This window comes from Notamacropus eugenii, chromosome 1 (genome assembly GCF_028372415.1).
Source record: "Notamacropus eugenii isolate mMacEug1 chromosome 1, mMacEug1.pri_v2, whole genome shotgun sequence".
Taxonomy (NCBI): domain Eukaryota; kingdom Metazoa; phylum Chordata; class Mammalia; order Diprotodontia; family Macropodidae; genus Notamacropus; species Notamacropus eugenii.
In genome coordinates this window covers 652,702,145-652,720,539 of record NC_092872.1, presented here as the reverse complement: position 1 = coordinate 652,720,539, position 18,395 = coordinate 652,702,145, and positions in this window count along the sequence as shown.

Below are 18,395 nucleotides of genomic sequence, written 5' to 3'. Positions count from 1 at the left end.
ACAATATTGAAAAATATTACACAAACTTAGTTGATAAAGCATTTGCAAAGTTTGAGAGGATTGGCTCCAATTTTGAAAGTTCTACTGTGAGTAAAATGTTGTCAAAAGCATCACATGCTACAGAGAAACTTTTTATAAAAGGAAGAGTCAATCATTTGGAAAACTTCATTGCTATCTTATTTTAAGAAATTGCTGAGAAGATGGAGCCAATATGGCTGAGTAAAAGTAGGGAATTGCCTGAGACCTTTCAAATCCCCCTCCAAACAACTTTAAAATAATGCTTCCAAATTGACACTCCAACATAAGGATGGGGTGAAACAATTTTCTAACCCAGGACAACTTAGAAGTTCAGCAGGAAAGGTCTGTCTCACTAGGATGAGAATAGACCCCCACTTTGGGGGTGACTTGGGTGGCTGCTTCTAGAGCACTCAGCCTACAGATGGTAAGGGGGTCAGAAAAGTGGTCAGAAGATTACAGGGGACCCTTTGCTGGCACTGGCTGTAGGATTCTGTTACATTTCCCACACATGGTTCCAGGTCAAGTTCCCTGGCAAGAAGGAGCACTAGCAGGAGTGAGGACCCTAGATTCAGTGCCAGGGCAAAGAAAAATGCTTGTAGTTGTTCATACTCCAGAGCATAGACAATGAGAGCAGTGACCACACCTCACCTCTCCTTGGATCATGCCACCATGGAAGAACTGAAAACTTATAGATTTTCAGAACTAACTCTGAAAATAGCAGCATGAAAACCTGAAGTTTGGGAGAGTTACCCCTTCCACCTCAGGAGCATAGCTCAGCTTTAACATTAAGTTAAAAGTCAAAAAATAGGCTAGGGAAATGATCAAACAATAACAAAATAATCTGAGGATAGAAAGTTACTATGGTATAGGGAAGAGCAAAACACAAACTCGGAAGGCAACAAAGTCAAAACAGCTATATCTAAAGCCTCAAAGAAGATGTGAATTGCTCTCAGGTCCAAAAAGAATCCCTGGAAAAACTCAAAAAGGATTTTAAAAATCAAATAAGAGAGGTAGAGACAAATTTTGAAAAGATAATCATGAAAAAGGAGTCAACAGTTTGCTAAAGGAGGCACAAAAAATACTGAAGAAAATAATACCTTAAAAAGCAGAATAGGCCAAATGGAAAAAGAGGCACAAAAATTCATTGAATTAAAGAATTCCTTAAAAAGTATAATTTGCCAAATGGAAAAGGAAGTTTAGAAGCACCCTGAAGAAAATAATTCCTTAAAAATTAGAATTGGGTGAATGGAAGGTAATAACTCCATGAGACATCTAGAAGCAATAAAGCAAAATCAAAAGAATGAAAAATAGAAGAAAATGTAAACTATCTCATTGGAAAAACAGCTGACCTGGAAAACAGATCAAGGTGAGATAATTTAAGAATTATTGGAACCTGAAAACCATGGTTAAAAAAAATAAAATAATTTTTAAGAACCTAGACATCATATTACAATAAAATATCAAAGAAAACTGCCTTGATGTCCTAGAATGAGTAGGTAAAATAGAAACTGAAAGAACCCAACATCACCTGCTAAAAGAGATCCCCAAATGAAAACTCACAGGAATGTAATAGTCAAATTCCAGACATCCTAGCTCAAGGAGAAAATATTGGAAGTAACTAGAAAGAAACAATTTAATATCATGAAGCCATAGTCAGGATTCTACAAAATTTAACATCTTCTACATTAAAGGCTAGGAAGGCTTAGAATATGATTTCTGGAGGCAAAGGAGCTAGGATTACAACCAAGAATCACCTACTCAGCAAAACTGAGTATAATCCTTCTGGGGGGAAATAGATATTTAATAAAATAGAGGACTTTCAAGTATTTCTGATGAAAAGACCAGAGCTGAATAGAAAATTTGACTTTCAAACACAAGATTCAAAAGAAGAATAAAAAGGCTAACAGTAAAAAGCAAACATAAGGGATGCAATAAGGTTAAACTCTTCACATTCCTACATGGGAAGTTGATACTTGTAACTGCTAAGATCTTTATCATTATTAGGACAGTTAGAAGGTGTTTACATAGATAGAGGGCATGGGTGTGAGTTGGCCATGATCAGATGATATCTTAAAAAATTAAATTAAGCTGTGAAAAAGGGATGCACTGGGAAAAGGGGGAAGGGAGAGGTGGGGTAAATTATCTCACTTAAAAGAGGTATGAAAGAGCTTTTACAGTGGCAGAGGGAAGATGAGGGGTGAAGCATAATGCTTGAACCTTCCTCTCATTGGAACTGGCTCAAAGAGGAAATAAAATACACATTCAGTTGGAGATAAAAATTGATCTAACCCTACAGAGAAGTAGGAAGGGAAGGATACAACAGAAGAGAGGAGGTGCTGCTAGAAGGAAGGGTAGATTGTGGGGAGGGGTCAGAAACAAAACACTTTTTGAAAAGGAACAGAGTGAAAGGAGAGAGAGAGGGAGACAGAGAGAGAATGATAAGCAGGAGGGGCATAGGATACAATAGAAATAGACAAAAAAAAGCAAAGACAATAATCATAATAAAAAAAATTTTCACAAGTTTTTGTGATAAATACCTGATTTCTCAAATATATAGAGGCAAATTGTTTTGTTTTTTCAGAAAAACCTGGAAAGACTTATATGAACTGAAGCAAAGTGAAGTGAACAGAACCAGAACATTGTACATAGTAACGGCAATATTGTATGCTGATCAACTGTAAATGACTTAGCTATTCTCAGCAATACAGTGACCCAAGATAATTCCAAAGGACTTAGGATGAAAAATCTATTCTCCTTCAGAGAAAGAATGAGTGGAGTCTGAAAACAGATCAAAACATTCTCTTTTTTTTGCTTTCTTTCTCTGTCTTTTTTTATGTTTTCTTTCACAACATGAATAATGTGGAAATATGTTTTGCATGACTGTACGTGTATAATCTATACCAAGTTTCTTGCCTTCTCAATGACAGAAAAGAAGAGAAGGAGAAAATTTGGAACTCAAAGTTTAAAAAAAAGAATGTTAAAAATTGTTTTCACATGTAATTGGGAAAAATATTTTAAAAACTGGAAAAAATATTAATTGTTCATTGGTAGGCTGAGCCAATATAATGAAAATGACAATACTGCCTAAATTAATTTACTTAATCAGTGACATATCAATCAAACTACCAAAAATTACTTTAGAGAGCCAGAAAACATAGTAACAAAATTCATCTGGAAGAATAAAAGGTCAAGAATATCAAGGGAATTAAGGAAAAAAAGTGAGAAGGAAGTTGGCTTAGTTGTACCATCTTCTAAACTGTATCATAAAGTAGTAATCATCAAAATACCCTGGCTAAGAAATAGAATGGTGGATCAGTGGGACAAATTAGGTACACAATACACAATAGTAAATGACCATAGTAATCTAGTTTTTGATAAAAGGAAAGATTCAGGCTTTGGGGCTAAGAAGTTTAGGGAGAGTTAAATAACAAAATCTGCTGAGAAAACTGAAAAGCAGTTTGCCAGACATTAGATATAGACCTACATCTCAAACCATATACCAAGATTAGGTTAAAAACGGGTACATGATTTAGATGTAAAGGATGATATTGTAAGCAATTTAGGGGAGAGTGGAATAATTTACCTGTCAAATCTATGGATAAGGGAAGGATTTATGACCAAACAATAGATAGAGACCATTATAGGATATAAAATGGATAATTTTGATTATGCCTCAACTTTCAGCAATCACATAATTTTTTTGGTTTCCCAGAGCATATAAAAGATATGTTTATACTATACTGTGGTCTATTAAGTGTGCAATAATATTGTGTCTTAAAACAGGTGCATACCTTGATTTAAAAACACTTATTGCTTTTAAAAATGCTAATTATCATCTGAACCTTCAGTGAGTTGTAATCTTTTTGCTGGTGAAGGATTTTGCCTCGAAGTTGATGGCTGCTGATTAGGATGGTGGTTGCTTAGGATTACAAAGGACTGCAAAGGGTTTTCTGCCTCATCCCAAAGCAATGGTTCTTTCAGAAGTAAGCTGGTGTCTCTGAAAGTAGTTAGGGCAGCTCAATTCATGGTCTGTGAGATGCCCCTGCAGGCCCAAGATTCTGTGCTTATGCTATTGTGATGTATTGTATTATAAGTGTTTCAGATGTGTTGGCCTTGTTTCTCACCAAAAAAGTGGCAAAAGACTTGAGAGCAGAGTTTGTGTTTATATTCTTCTTAAATTGCCTAGCATAGGCCAAGATGGAGGAGTAGAAAGACACATATACTCTAGCGCTTCCCCCATGCCCACAAAATACCTGTAAAAAATGACTCTAAACAAAGTCTAGAGTAGCAGAAGCCACAGAACAACAGAGCAAAAGAGGTTTCCAGCCAAAGGTAACCTGGAAGGCTGACAGAAAAGGCCTATCTCATGGGACGCTGAGCAGAGTGGAGCACAGTCCTGGCCATGTGGCACTGGGAGGAACAGGACTTGAACAGACCTCCAGGCAGAGTTCCTAGCAGGGAAAGTCCCAGATACCTCAACCCACAAGCGACAAAAAAAGCTCCAAAGGTCAGTGGGGGGAGGGGCTTTCCCAGCAGGGTGAGAGGGAATGGGGTTTCTCCAGCAATAGACCCAGGCGATGGCAGAGGCCACAGCAGCAGACTGCAGGCAGCTATGGAGTCCGGGAAGCAACCTGGGTTCATTGTTCAGGCACCTCAGCTTATAGTCACTGGTGGTAGGGAGCAGCTGATCTGAACCCCAGCCCTGAATGATGGCCCTGCCTCCACCCAAAGCCCAGTAACTGAGTCTAATCTCTTGACAAAGGATTCAGAAGTCAAGTAACTGACTGGGAAAATGCCCAAAAAAGGGGGAAAAAATAAGATCATAGAAGGTTACTTTCTTGGTGAACAGGAGTCCCCTCCCATCCTTTCTGATGAGGAAGAACAAGGCTTACTGTCACAGGAAGTTAAGACCCCTGCCTCCAAAGTGAACTTAAACTGAGCTCAGGCAATAGAAGAGCTTGAAAAGTGAGTTAGCAGCTTGCTAAAGGAGAATCAAAAAATGCTGAGGAAAACAACATCTTTAAAAAGAGGCTAACTCAATTGGAAAAAGAGTTCAAAAAGCCAATGAGGAGAAGGAGGCATTAAAAAGCAGAACTAGCCAAATGGAGAAGGTTCAAAAGCTCACTGAACAAAATAGTTCTCTGAAAGACAGAATTGAGTTCAGGGAAATAAATGACTATGAGATAAACCAAGCAGTTAGAAAACAAAATGAAAAGTTTGAAAAAATAGAAGATAATGTGAAACATCTTATTGGAAAAACAACTGACCTAGAAAATAGATCCAGGAGAGACAATTTAAAAATTATGGGACTACCTGAAAGCAATGATCAAAAAAAGAGCCTAGACATTATCTTCCATGAGATTATCAAGGAAAATTGTCCTGATATTCTAGAACCAGAGGGCAAAATAAATATTGAAAGAATCTACTGATCACCTCCTGAAAGAGACCCAAAGAGAGAAACTCTTAGCAATATTGTGGCCAATTTCAGAGTTCCAAGGTCAAGGAGAAAATATTGCAAGCAGCTAGAAAGAAACAATTCAAGTATTGTGGAAATACAATCAGGATAACACAAGATCTGGCAGTTTCAACACTAAGGGATCGAAGTGCTTGGAACAGGATATTCCAGAAGTCAAAGGAACTGGGATTAAAACCAAGAACCACCTACCCAGCAAAACTGAGTATAATACTTCAAGGGAATAAATGGTCATTCAATTATATAGAGGACTTTCAAGCATTCATGTTGAAAAGACCCGAACTGTACAGAAAATTTGACTTTCAAACATAAGAATCAAGAGAAGCTTGAAAAAGTAAACAGGAAAGAGAAGTCACAAAAGACTGTCTAAGGCTGAACTGTTTACACTGCTACATGGAAAGAAAATATTTATAACTCTCAAGACTTTTCTCAGTATTTGGGTAAGTGGAGGGATTGTACGTACACATACACACACACACACACACATACAGACAGACAGAGAGTATAGGCTGTGCTGAATCAGAAGAGATGATATCCACAAAAAAAAGATAAAATAAAAATTAAGGAGTGAGGGAGGGAAATACTGGGAGGAGAAAGGGAGAAATGGAATGGGGCAGGCTATAACTCATAAAAAAGATATGAAAAATCTTGTTCAATAGAGGAGAAAAGGGAGAAGGGGAGAGGGGACAAGTGAAGTTACTCTTTCCACACATGGCTTAAGGAGAGAATAACATGCTCACTAAATTTGGTATGAAAATCTATCTTAAACTACAGGAAAGTAGGGGAGGAGACGACAAGTGGGGTGAGGGGAATGACATAAAGGAGGGCAAATGGGAGAAGGGAGTAACCAGAAATAAACACTTTTGGGAAGGGAAAAGGTCAAATGAAGGAATAAAAAATAAGGAGGGATAGAGTAGGATAGAGGACAATATAGTTACTATTACACAACATGATTATTATGGAAGTCTTTTGCAAAACAACACATATATAGTCTGTATTGAATTGCTTGCCTTCTCAGTGGGGATGGGTAGGGAGGGAAAGAAAGTGGAATTCAAAGTACTAGAAACAAATATTAAGAATTATTATTACATATAGCCGGGAAATAAGAAACACAGGTAATAGGGTATAGAAATTTATCTTGCCCTACAAGAAAAGAGAGAAGATGGGGATAAGGGAAAGGTGGGGCATGATAGAAAGGAGGGCTCATTGAGGTAAGGAGTAATCAGAATGCAAGGTATTGGGGGTGGGGAGAAGGGAGAGATGGGGAGAAAAAGTGGACATGTTAAAAAGTGATGTAAAAGCAATTAGTATTAAAACAATTAACTGAATTAATTACTGAAGCTAAATCAGTTAGTTTGGGGAAATGAATTTTAGTCTAAGTCTCCTAGAGGCAGGTAACTTCAGGCAAAATTTGGCATTGATTGAAAAGTTAAGGTTTTAATGGTAAATTTGATTTTATGATTGTTATTTAAATAGGAACTAGAAAAGGTATAAGGCATGTAAGCCACAAAAGATGTTCCTTAGCCAATGTGAAACTATAGTCATATCTGAAACCTGGTTATTGGAACTTGCTATTTTAAGATTCTGTGGGACTATTAACTGACTTCTTCTGAGTCTAACTCCAGGTATGGATAGCAACAAAGACGGTCTGAACTTCCAATCCATGATGCCAGTAAGCCTGTGAGATGCTGGTATGAACTGAAAAAGGGTGGGAAAGCAGCTGTTCAGCCTGGGCTGAGGTAGGATTCTCCTGACTCCATTTCCCCACTGATACCTGGCAGACTTTAGGCCTCACTGAATGCAAGTTGACAATCTACTCCTGCCTGGAACTGACATGAAGTTGGGGAGATATTGTTTCCCTGCAATGTCCCTACTCTTAGTGGCAATTTTACTGTAGTCAAAAGTTTTGTAAGCTTAATATCAGATCTGTTAAATTATAGATTGTTGGTAGGGGAACATCCGAGGTCAAGTTTAAAATTAAACTATTAAGCATGACCAACTAGTTAGGGTCCTTTAATTCTTAGTAATAGTGTGGAGACAATTAGGTCAAGGGCTTATGAAGTTAGCATACATAGTTATTATTCGTGTCTCAGTTGGTTAATGTTAAAAAAAATCCATTCGTGGTCTATATTGTAAATGCTTTAAAAGAAATATCACCTGACCAAAAGTTGGAAAAAAAATAGATTGCCTAGCATAGTGCTGGTACATAATAGGTGCTCAATAAATTACTTGATGACTGTTGGCCTGAGTTCCTGTTCTCAGGGGCATAAAAGAGGTGAGAACTTTGCAAACTAAGAAAGCTGAGTATGTTCATATTTCTAAAGTACTCTGAACTTGGACTAGGTTGTCTTAAAGGTTCTTTCCAAATAAAATTCTATGAATTTAAGAGAAAAGTCCTAATATTGCAGCCTTGTAAACAAAATTCCCATTTGTTATTTCTTCCAAGTATATAAAGCCAATATTCACAATTGCCCTGACATTTTACTAATGCTACCCTGACTTCTGTGAAGACTTTGATCATGTAAAATATTTTTAAAAGGGTAGATATGTTAGAACTGAAGAATTTAAACAGATTCCAAGTTATACCATTTAGTGCTGAGAGAGCTTTTTAAATTTTTTTTTAATTTATTATTTGTCTGGAAGACAGCCAGTAGGTCCTCTCTGCATCTGTCCCATTTTAGTAAAGTATTACTGGCATCAGAGTGAGTTGTATTTTGCTGAACCTAAGGACTTGAATGAAAATCAAGATTCTTTCATGAGGGGGTCACTGGGAAAATTTTCCTTCTCATTAGCATGCTACAGAAAGCTGAAGGTTCCAGCAAGGACTGAAAAAGGAAACTTGCTAAAAATAGAACTCAGAGAAACACAAACAGAATCTATTCTTGAACCACGTAAAAGTTTGTCCTGAAAGCTAGCATTGATCCTTTCGTTAGGAAATGAAGAAAATGAAGCAAATTCGTTCATATACTTGACATGAGCGAAACTAAGAATTGTAGTTGTATGTGTGTGTGTTTTAGGTTTGGTACATTTGGTCCTAAAACATACAGTGAAAATAGATGGGATCTATTTCTTTTTAAAGGAACAAAATTTATACAGAAATTTTTTGCTTCTTGAATGTAAACATAAAAATCTCTAAATTGATAAATCAAGCAAAAGATGATGTATCAAATAGTTCCTGCTTACCTACAGAGCAATATCTCATCAAATCTGCTTATTTAAAATGTTTATTTAAAACAACTGGCATGGCTCACCCTCAGATGTTTAGCTGTTCCTTAATTGATGGGCATCCCTACAATATCCAATTCTCAGCCACCACAAAAAGCTTCTACAAATATTTTTGTACAAATAGGTCCTTCCTCACTTTTTTGAATGTCTTTGGGAAATAGACCTAGCAGTGCTATTGCTAGATCAAAAGGTACGCACAGTTCTATAGTCCTTCGGGTATAGTTCCAAATTACTCTCCAGAATGGTTAGATCAGTTCACAACTTCACCAATAATGCATTAGCATCCCAGTTTTTCCACATCCCCTCTAACATCCAACATTTTCCTTTTTTATCATATTAGCCATTTGGTTAGATGTGAGGTGGTAGGTATCTCAGAGCTGTTTTAATTTGCATTTCTCTAATCAATAGTGATTTAGAGCATTTTAATTGATTATAGATAGCTTAGATTTCTTTGTCTGAAAACTACCTATTCATATCATTTGACCATTTATTGATTGGGAATAACTCATATTTTTATAAGTTTGACTCAGTATTCTATATAGTTGAGAAAATAAGGCTTTTATCAGAAATACTTGTTGCAAAATTTTCTGCTTTCCTTGTAATTTTGTTTCCCTTGGTTTTGCTTGTACAAAAACTTTTTAATTTTATATAATCAAAATTACCTATTCTATATTTTGAAATGTTCTATTTTCTTTGGTCCTACATTCTTCCCTTATTCACAAATCTGACAATAAACTATTCCATGCTCTCCTAATTTGTTTATGATATTACCCTTTATGTGTAAATCATGTATCCATTTTGTCCTTATCTTGGTATACAATGTGAGATATGAAGTTTGGATTCAGTCAAAGGATCACGCTTGAGGTCCTATGGCCTCATGTGTCCTGAAGGCCACATCTTCCCCACCCCTAGTCTATACCTAATTTCTGCCATGTTTTCCAATTTTCCCAACAGTTTTAATCATATAATGAGTTTTTGTTCCAAAAGCTTGGATCTTTGAGTTTATCACATAGTAGATTACTATGGTCATTTACTATCATGTAATTTGTACCTAATCTGATCCACCACTCTATTTTTTAGCCAGTACCCTATTGTTTTGATAATTACCTCTTTAAAATACACTTTTCTATTATTATTGAGGATTCCGCCATCTTCCTAGTCACCCAGCTTCCAACCTAGGTGTCATCCTTAAATCCTGACTCTCCTCCCTCCCCATCCAATCTGTCTCAGTTCTGTCTTAATAACAATTCTTCTACACTTTCTTTCCTTTGACACTGCTACCAAACTGGTGGAGGTATTCCTTACCTCATACATGGACTATGGTAATACTCTGTTCTTTGGAATCCTATGCCTTAAGTCTCTACCCTCTCCAATCCATCTTCCATTTAGCTTTTGACAAGGATCTTCAATGCAAGTCTGATCATGTCAGGCTACATCCTACCCCCCATCTTCCCTCACCTTCAATGGCTCTCTATTATTTTCAGATTCAAACAGAAAATCTTCTGCTTGACTTCTAAAGTCCTTCATAATCTGACCCATTCCTATCTTTCTAGTCTTCTAACACTTTATTCCACCACATGATCTGTGATCCAGGGATACTAGCATCTTTGTTATACCTTGAATAATAAGCTTCATCTCCAGATCCCAGACATTTTCACTGGCTATGAACGCTCCCTCTCCCCCAAATCTGTAATTCTCTCCCTCTTTTGTCTTCTATATTTTTCTGGCTTGCTTCAAGTCTCAGCTAAAATCCTACCTTCCACAAGAAGCCTTTCCTGAACCCCTTTTGATGCTAGAGCCTTTTCTCTGTTGGTTATCTCCCATTTATCCTATCCATGGCTTGTTTGTACATAGTTGTTTTCAAGTTTATTTCCCCATTAGAAAGAAAAGACTATCTTTCACCTTTCTCTGTATCCCCAACTCTTAGCATAGTACCTGGCACATAGTAGGCACTCATAATAAATGCTTGTTGATTTGATGTGTCCCAAAAGAGTCAGAGATGTTTTCCCTCAACTCCTCATAGCACACTGAGTAGCTCGTTCTTCCTGGACCAGTAATCAATCATCTTGACAAATCATAGAATCCAGTAAAGAGGAGTGTCTAAGTTGTCCCAGGTGAATACATGTGCTTCAGCAAGGGATATAGCCCACAGAAAGGGATCAGAGGACATATTTAGCTCCATGTAAGTTGCCCCAGTTCAGCAAATCAAGGACACTCTCCTAATCACCCCTGCTATTCTACTTGCTTAATTTAATTGAATGAAAAGAATCACTGAATATCAGAGCTGGAAAGGACACCTAGTCCTTTCCAAGCATTGAGTCTGTTCTGGGACCTGACTCACAGCAGTCCCTTGGGTATGTAGGTTTTATATAGGAATAAAATGAGAAACCAGAAATCATTCAATAGTTAACAAAATACTTAGTCATAGCAGGAGAGGGATATTCAATAAAGTTAAGCATTGAGAACAGCACAGATGGTCCAGGGGATGCAGCACTAGGCCTGGAGTCAGGAACACCTAAGTTCAAATCTGGCTTCAGACACTTACTAGCTGTGTAACCCTGGGCAAGTCATTTAATCCTGTTTGCCTCACCTTCCTCATCTGTAAAGTGAGCTAAAGAAGGGAATGGTGGCAAATCCCTCTGCTATTTTTACCAAGAAAACCCCAAGTTGGGTCACAGAGAGTTGGACACAATTGAAACAACTGAACAAGAAGTTTATTCAGTTGAGATGACCCTGCCTGCATTTTCCAAAAGCCAAGGACAGAGAAGTCCAGGACCTCCTCATGACTATTTGACTAGGAAGTGATATCAATGGTCTGAGTCTTTAGTTCCCTAAGGCAGACAGATCTTCTAAGTGGTCTCAATACTTTTTAAAGACAAATAGACCTAGCTTGAATGGAGGCAAGAGTTAGGATATTTGCCTATCATACTCCACCCCTTGGTTCTTAAGGTTCTTAAGCTCCCCTGTAGGATGTTTTACCACTTGCATAACTTTAGAGCTGCCATTGGTCCACCCAGATGTTCCATACTTAAGAAGCCTGAAGAGGTTAAAAAAACAAACTACCATATATAAAATGGATTAGGTGGCCCCAAATAAAGGATTCTGGCTGACCCAGTCAGGATTTGGGGTTTCCATCCTTTTTAATGCAGAAAATTCCTCCTGCTGCTTGTCAGCCTCTACTGAGGGACCCAGGAGCCCCTGACATCTTGAACTCACAGAGCTGTCAGCAAAAGAAGAAAACTTTGGCTCAAGGTCACCCATCTATGCTCTGGGAAAGACACAAAACAAAACAAGAAGCAAAAAGTCCAGAGAACTCCACGCACGAGGCCAGAACATGTGTTCTATTTGCTATGTGTAAGCAGTACATTACTGCTGGGTGAGTGAGTGCATCTGGGGCCTGAACTCTGCAGGCGTCCCTCACTAGGAGTTTCAGATAGAGTTTATAGTAAACAGTTCTCAGGAATGAGAGTAGAAAACTTTAGGTAAAACGTATGCAGCACCCCTGCCTGACCTCAACACAGTTGGTGCATTTGTCCATTCCTCTCTCCAATTTCACAAATATCTCAGTGATGCTGAGGATAATTAAACATTGTCCTTTCAAGTCCCCCAATAGCTTATTCCAAAGAATCGCACCACAACCAATGTCACACAAATGCCAAATGAAAAAAATAACAAAATAATCACAAAATAACAAAAAAATAACAAAACAGCTTCTTCTGCACAATTGTCAGACAATTCTGAAATTCCAAGGATCTGCCTTGGTGTGACTTTTCCTGCATTTGTTCTTGATGTTGAGTCATTTCAGTCATGCCCAGCTCTCTGTGACCCCATTTGGGGTTTTCTTGGCAAAGGAGACTGGTTTTCCATTTCCTTCTCCAGCTCATTTTACACAGGAGGAACTAAAGCAAACAAGGTTAAGTGACTTGCCAAGGGTCACACAACAACTGAGGCCCCATTTGAACTCAGGTCTTCTTGACGGCAAGGCTCTTGCTCTATCCACTGCACCACCTAGCTACTCATTCAATTTAGTGGCTATACAATTACAGGACTGTGGTCTGGTTTTTTTAATTGTACTCCTTTCATTTCCAAAAAAACACTCAAAATCAAACTAGTTCTTTCCCCATTCACACCCAAATATTACTCCCCTTAAAGCTGGCAGAAGCCCTTTTTAAATTAGGCTTCCACCAAGGCAATTGGATGATGGCCACCATTAGCAATTCCAAGCATCCATTTCTGGCAAGGGTAGAGCACATTTTTTTCCTTCTGAACTTGTCCTTTACCAATGAGGAGAAAATCTCTTTCCCTCATTTGTCCCCCCAATCAGATTTTGTGAAAATCTTTTCCCAAAGAAATTCAATCCCCTCAGGCTGCTTTAAAGGTAAACTGGGTTCTGAGGAGATCCTCTAATAGAATTTGGTAGAAATTTAAATTATCAGGCTGGAAGACACAAGTATATCACAACTAAGGACCTAAAAGATACTTTACTAGTTTTCTTTTGCTGAATGGCCATTGACAATTTATCATCTAATCTTCTAGAAAAAGGGAGGGGGCCTTCCCGGTAAACTATCACCATATTCAGAGGCATCATCAAAAGCATCACCGGAAGCATGGAGATCACTCCTAGTCCAACTGTCTCTGCATTGCCCATCCTGCATTTCAACAAATTCGTCACTGTTCCGATCCTGTACGACTATACTAATTGTTCTGGACTGGATCTTGCTCAAGCCACTCCCCTAATCCTTTAGGTTCAATATTGGAATGAAACATGACATTCATATGTCATTCAAGAATTAACAAGAGGCTATCCACTTAGCTATATTGAGAGGCTGCTCAATAAGGATGGGACACCTTGAGTGGATTTTGCTAAATAAATCTTCCTTGCCTCGATTGTCCATCATTTCTGTAGAACACTCCCAAAACTTCTCATGCTGTTTTGTACTCAGGTGAGCAGGAAGTATTGTTAGCCATAACCTTTTTCCCCTAATGCAACTACATCATGAAAATGGATGCACTACCTTTCAAGGAAAACTTAACCTAACTCTCATGGGGGCTGAAGTTAGGGTATTGCTCCTACCATATAATCCAACTCATATTCATTCTGTAACAAAGCTTTCATCTAGCCTTTGCTTTAAAATCTGCAATGAGTGGGAACTCACTATCTCTGGAGGTAGACCATTTCATTTTTGAATAGTTTTAATTTTTAGGAAGCTTTTCCTTACATCAAACTCAAATGTCTTTTTGCATAGTTCATCCATCGCTCCCAGTTCTGCTTTCTGGTTTCAGAAAGAACATATTTCCTCTTTCATGTAATATCCTGCAAATATTTTGCAGCCTTTCATCTCTACCTTCTACTCAAATTTTCTTATCTCTAGGCTAAACATCCCCAGTTCCTTCAAATGATCTTCAAGTTGCCTTCCTTTGGGGGCATTCCTCTTGAATTCTCTCCAATTTATTAATGTCTTTCCTAAAATGAAGCACCCAGAACCATCTCAGTTAGACACTTACCTTATGCTTATCTAAAAGCCTCTCCTAATTGCCAGTAGTGAGCTCACTGACAGTGAGACTCATGATCTCATTCGCAAATTGGACTTCTTGATGGGCTATCACTGAACAGTTTCAAGACTATGTGTTTAATAATAGCTAGCTTTTATATAGCACTTTAAGGTTAGCAAAACACTTTATATGTTCTCTTATTTGATCTCCACAACAACCCTGTGAGGTAGGTACCATTGTCATCATTTTACAGATGAGGATAGTGAAGCTGAAAGAAATTCAGTGACTTGTTCAGAGACACACAGCTAAGAAATGTCAGAGACAAGATGTGAACTCCAGTCTTCCTGATTCCAACTCAGTATTCTATCCATTGTATCACCTGGCTGGCTCATTTCTAAGTATGGATGGAAAACAATCTACTGACATGTTCTGACAAATGCTAAATTGGATGCCACTAGCCAGAGAGGGCTAACAACACAGGCCAATGATGAATTTAATGTGCATTACTTGATAGGAGTCAGAATCACAGAATTTGAGTCAGAAAGGGTCACAATAGCCGTCTTATCCAAAAGGAATCTGCATTGAGCCTATCCAGCATTGTCCAGCCTCTGCTTGAAGATGTCCAAGAAGGGAAAAGACCAACATGAATGCAGATAACCTCCCTCATAGGTCCAATTTATCAGAAACACTGAATATCCTTATGGAAGGAGGAAAGGTGATTTGTGATACACATGGAACAGAACTGTTCAAATGTGGGAGCAAATGTGGTACCAGTACATTCATCCTATCTGGCCATTCATTATATTTTTAAAAATAATATTTTATTTTCTCCTCAACTACATGTAAAGACAATTTTTAACATTTTTTTAAAAACTGAATTCTAAATTTTTCCCCTCACTCCCTCATCACTCCCCTCCCTGAGACAGTAAGCAACTTGATATAGATTACATATGTGCGTTCATGCAAAACATATTTCTAAATTAAGTTGTGAAAGACACAGACCCAAAGGAGGAAAAAAAAACAAGAAAAAATTAAAGAAAGTGGAAATAATATGCTTTTATTGGTATTTAGACTCCATCAGTTCTTTCTCTGGAGGTGGACAGCATTTTTCATCATGAGTCCTTTGGAACTGTCTTGGATCATTGTACTACTGAGAATAGCAAAGTCATTCACAGTTGATCATTGTACAGTATTGCTGTTACTGTGCATAATTTTCTGGTTCTGCTCACTTCACTTTCCATCAGTTCATGCAAGCCTTTCCAGGTTTTTCTGAAATCATCAGCTATTTAATATCTGAGAACAACTGATGGTAAGTACAACCTACAGGATGAAGATCTATGTGAACTGATATAACCTTCCTCTCCCCCCAAAAAACAGTAGTGTCATTCTCAGGGTTTTAAACTTAGTTCTCCAGTGAGCACTTAGGAAGGTTGAGGGAGTAGAAGAAATTGGAATTATTCCACAGACCACTAAACAGAACTATAATTGAACCTTCATAAGGTATGAGCCTTCTATGATGATTTTCAACCACTGGGCTAAAAGAAAACTCTTGAGCAAGTGCCAAAAAATGTTTAATTGGCCCAAGACAGTAGCAGGTATAGATATAGAGATGGATAGATAAGATAGACAGATGATAGACAGAGACATATGTGAATGCGTGTATGTGTGTAAGACACTTGTTCATTTGTGCTTGGTGTGTACTAATTATGGTACTAAATTACACTTTTGAGTTGGTGTTCATAGACTTCATCTCAAAAAAGGAGATAAGAAAAATATAGACAACGTCCTAAGGGTGACAGATCACATATCTGGCAGGTACAAGGCTACCCAAAAAAGAATCAAAAAACTTCCCCAATCTATTCTATGCAAAGCTGCCAGCATTATCTTCCTAAAACACACCTGCTCATGTTGCTCCTCTGTTCAGGAAGATTCATTATTGCCCATGAGTATGTAAAGGCCTTTACAATCTAGCTTAAGGTAAACTTACCAATTTTCTATTCCCTAAATTCATCATATTAACTCCTACCTTCTTCTTTTTTCACAAGCTATTTGTACCCCATGTCTGAAATACTCATTCCTCAACTTTCCTCCTTACATGCCCTGGCTTCATTCAATAACAACAAAGTGCACTTTTACGTTTGCCAAGCACTTTAGAAATATTATCTCATCTGAGCCACAATAACTCTGGGAGACAGGAGCTATTATTATCTTCATTTTATAGATGAGGAAATTAAGGCATACAAAGTAAGGGACTTGCCTGGGGTCACATAATTATCCAGTATCTGAGGTAGGAACTGAACCTAAGTTTGCCTGACCTTAGATGCAGAGCTGTATTCACTGCACCACCTCAATTCATAGGCCATCTTATATAGGAAGCCTTTCCTGATTCCATAGTTCTCAGGACTCTCTCTCCTTAAATTCTTACATATATACTTATCTGTTAACATGCTACATCTTCTAGTGCAACATATCCTTGAAAGCTGGGACTGTTTTTCTTTTTGTCTGTCATTTCTTGAACATAATTGCTTAGTACAATGCATGGAACATATTGGGTGCTTAAAAATATTCTTTGAATGGCTTCATAAATATTTGCTGGATTAGATTGGATCAGACCGGACTGAATTGGATTGTCTATGGCTTGGCTACCACTATTCATCCTGATCAGAGTTGGCATTGGCAGAAAACTACTTAAGTTGGTACTATACATGGCAGGAACCAAGAACTCTGGAACTACACTGTAATCATTAATAATAATAGCACTTCTATAGTAGTTTATGCTTAGCAAAGAGCTTTGCATCTATTATTTTATTGGGTGTTATATCATCCTCAAGGAAATTCAAAACTGGATTTAACTGGAACATCATGAAATATGTTGGGGACCTTGGGACATGAATGGAAGAATCAGTGGAGTTAACATATGACCTTCCCAGTGGATGTATAAAATGTCACTGGAAATAATGCCACTGATTTAGGGAAGAACCAGAACAACCTACTTTGGTCTATCCTGCAGCATTTTAGAATGTGGGGCAGCTAAACAATTTTTTAAAAAGGTTCAATGGGTCTCATCAATCAGGGAAAGGCTAAGCAAATTGTGATACATTAATATGACAAAGTACTGTCACAATATAAGAAGTGATAAATATAAAGAACAGAGAGAAACATGGGGAGAAATAAGAATTGATGCAAGGTAAAGTAAGTAGAACTAGGAAAACAGTATATACAATGACTGTAATCACATAAATGGAAAAGGAGAAATGAGAACATACACCTTCCTTCTTTGGAGAAGTGGGAGTGGGGGATTTGCCAGTATGGGATAAGGGGCATACTACAAGACTCAGTTCCTGGATTGGTTAGATTTTTTTTCTTTCTTTTTTGTTCTTTTTACAGAGAAGGGTTCTCTAAGTAAGGGATACGGAAAAGATATATTTTGAAACAAAATTATATAAAAAATAAAGACATCAATATAATTTTTTAAAAAGCCAATAGAATATAGGAAGGATATGGAGACTAACAGTCAGTATCTATATCAGTTGAGGGACTGTCTGAAAAAAAGGCTTACTACCTATCTATGGCATCATCTCCTAAAACACAAACATAGACACACACAAAAACACATACATACAGACACATAAATGCACACATACATGAGACATGTACACACACATAAAATAGAAAACCACACACTCAAATTTTAGAGTCAGGAATTCTAGGCAAGGGATAGTCCTAGTATAAGATCTTGATATCCAGAGGCAGTGGGCAGTGGATCAGAGGACCAGTGGATCAGTACCAAGTAAATGAAAAACTGAGTAACCAACCAATTGACAAAAGAGTCCCAGACAAAGGGTGCTGCCCTGCAAAGGCAATACATCACAACCACTGGTTGCCCAAAGAAGAGTGAATTGAATTCCCTGATGCAGAGAACAGGAGTAAAAGAAAACCGAGGAAGGGGGCTCCCAGAAGAGACTCTGCACCAATTAATTGTAGATGGACTGTTGGTGCCAGAAGGTGGCACAGATGAGGATAATCCCAATCAAGATCCAGATGAAGTAGGAAATGTGTGTGGCTGAAATTTGGGGAAGTTTGCCAAGATTGTCCCAACCTGAGGAGACCTCTGCCCAGATTTAGGATGAGAGCTGAATTTAGAGGTTGTGGAGGTCCCAAGGGAATGGAAGCCACCTACGGAAAC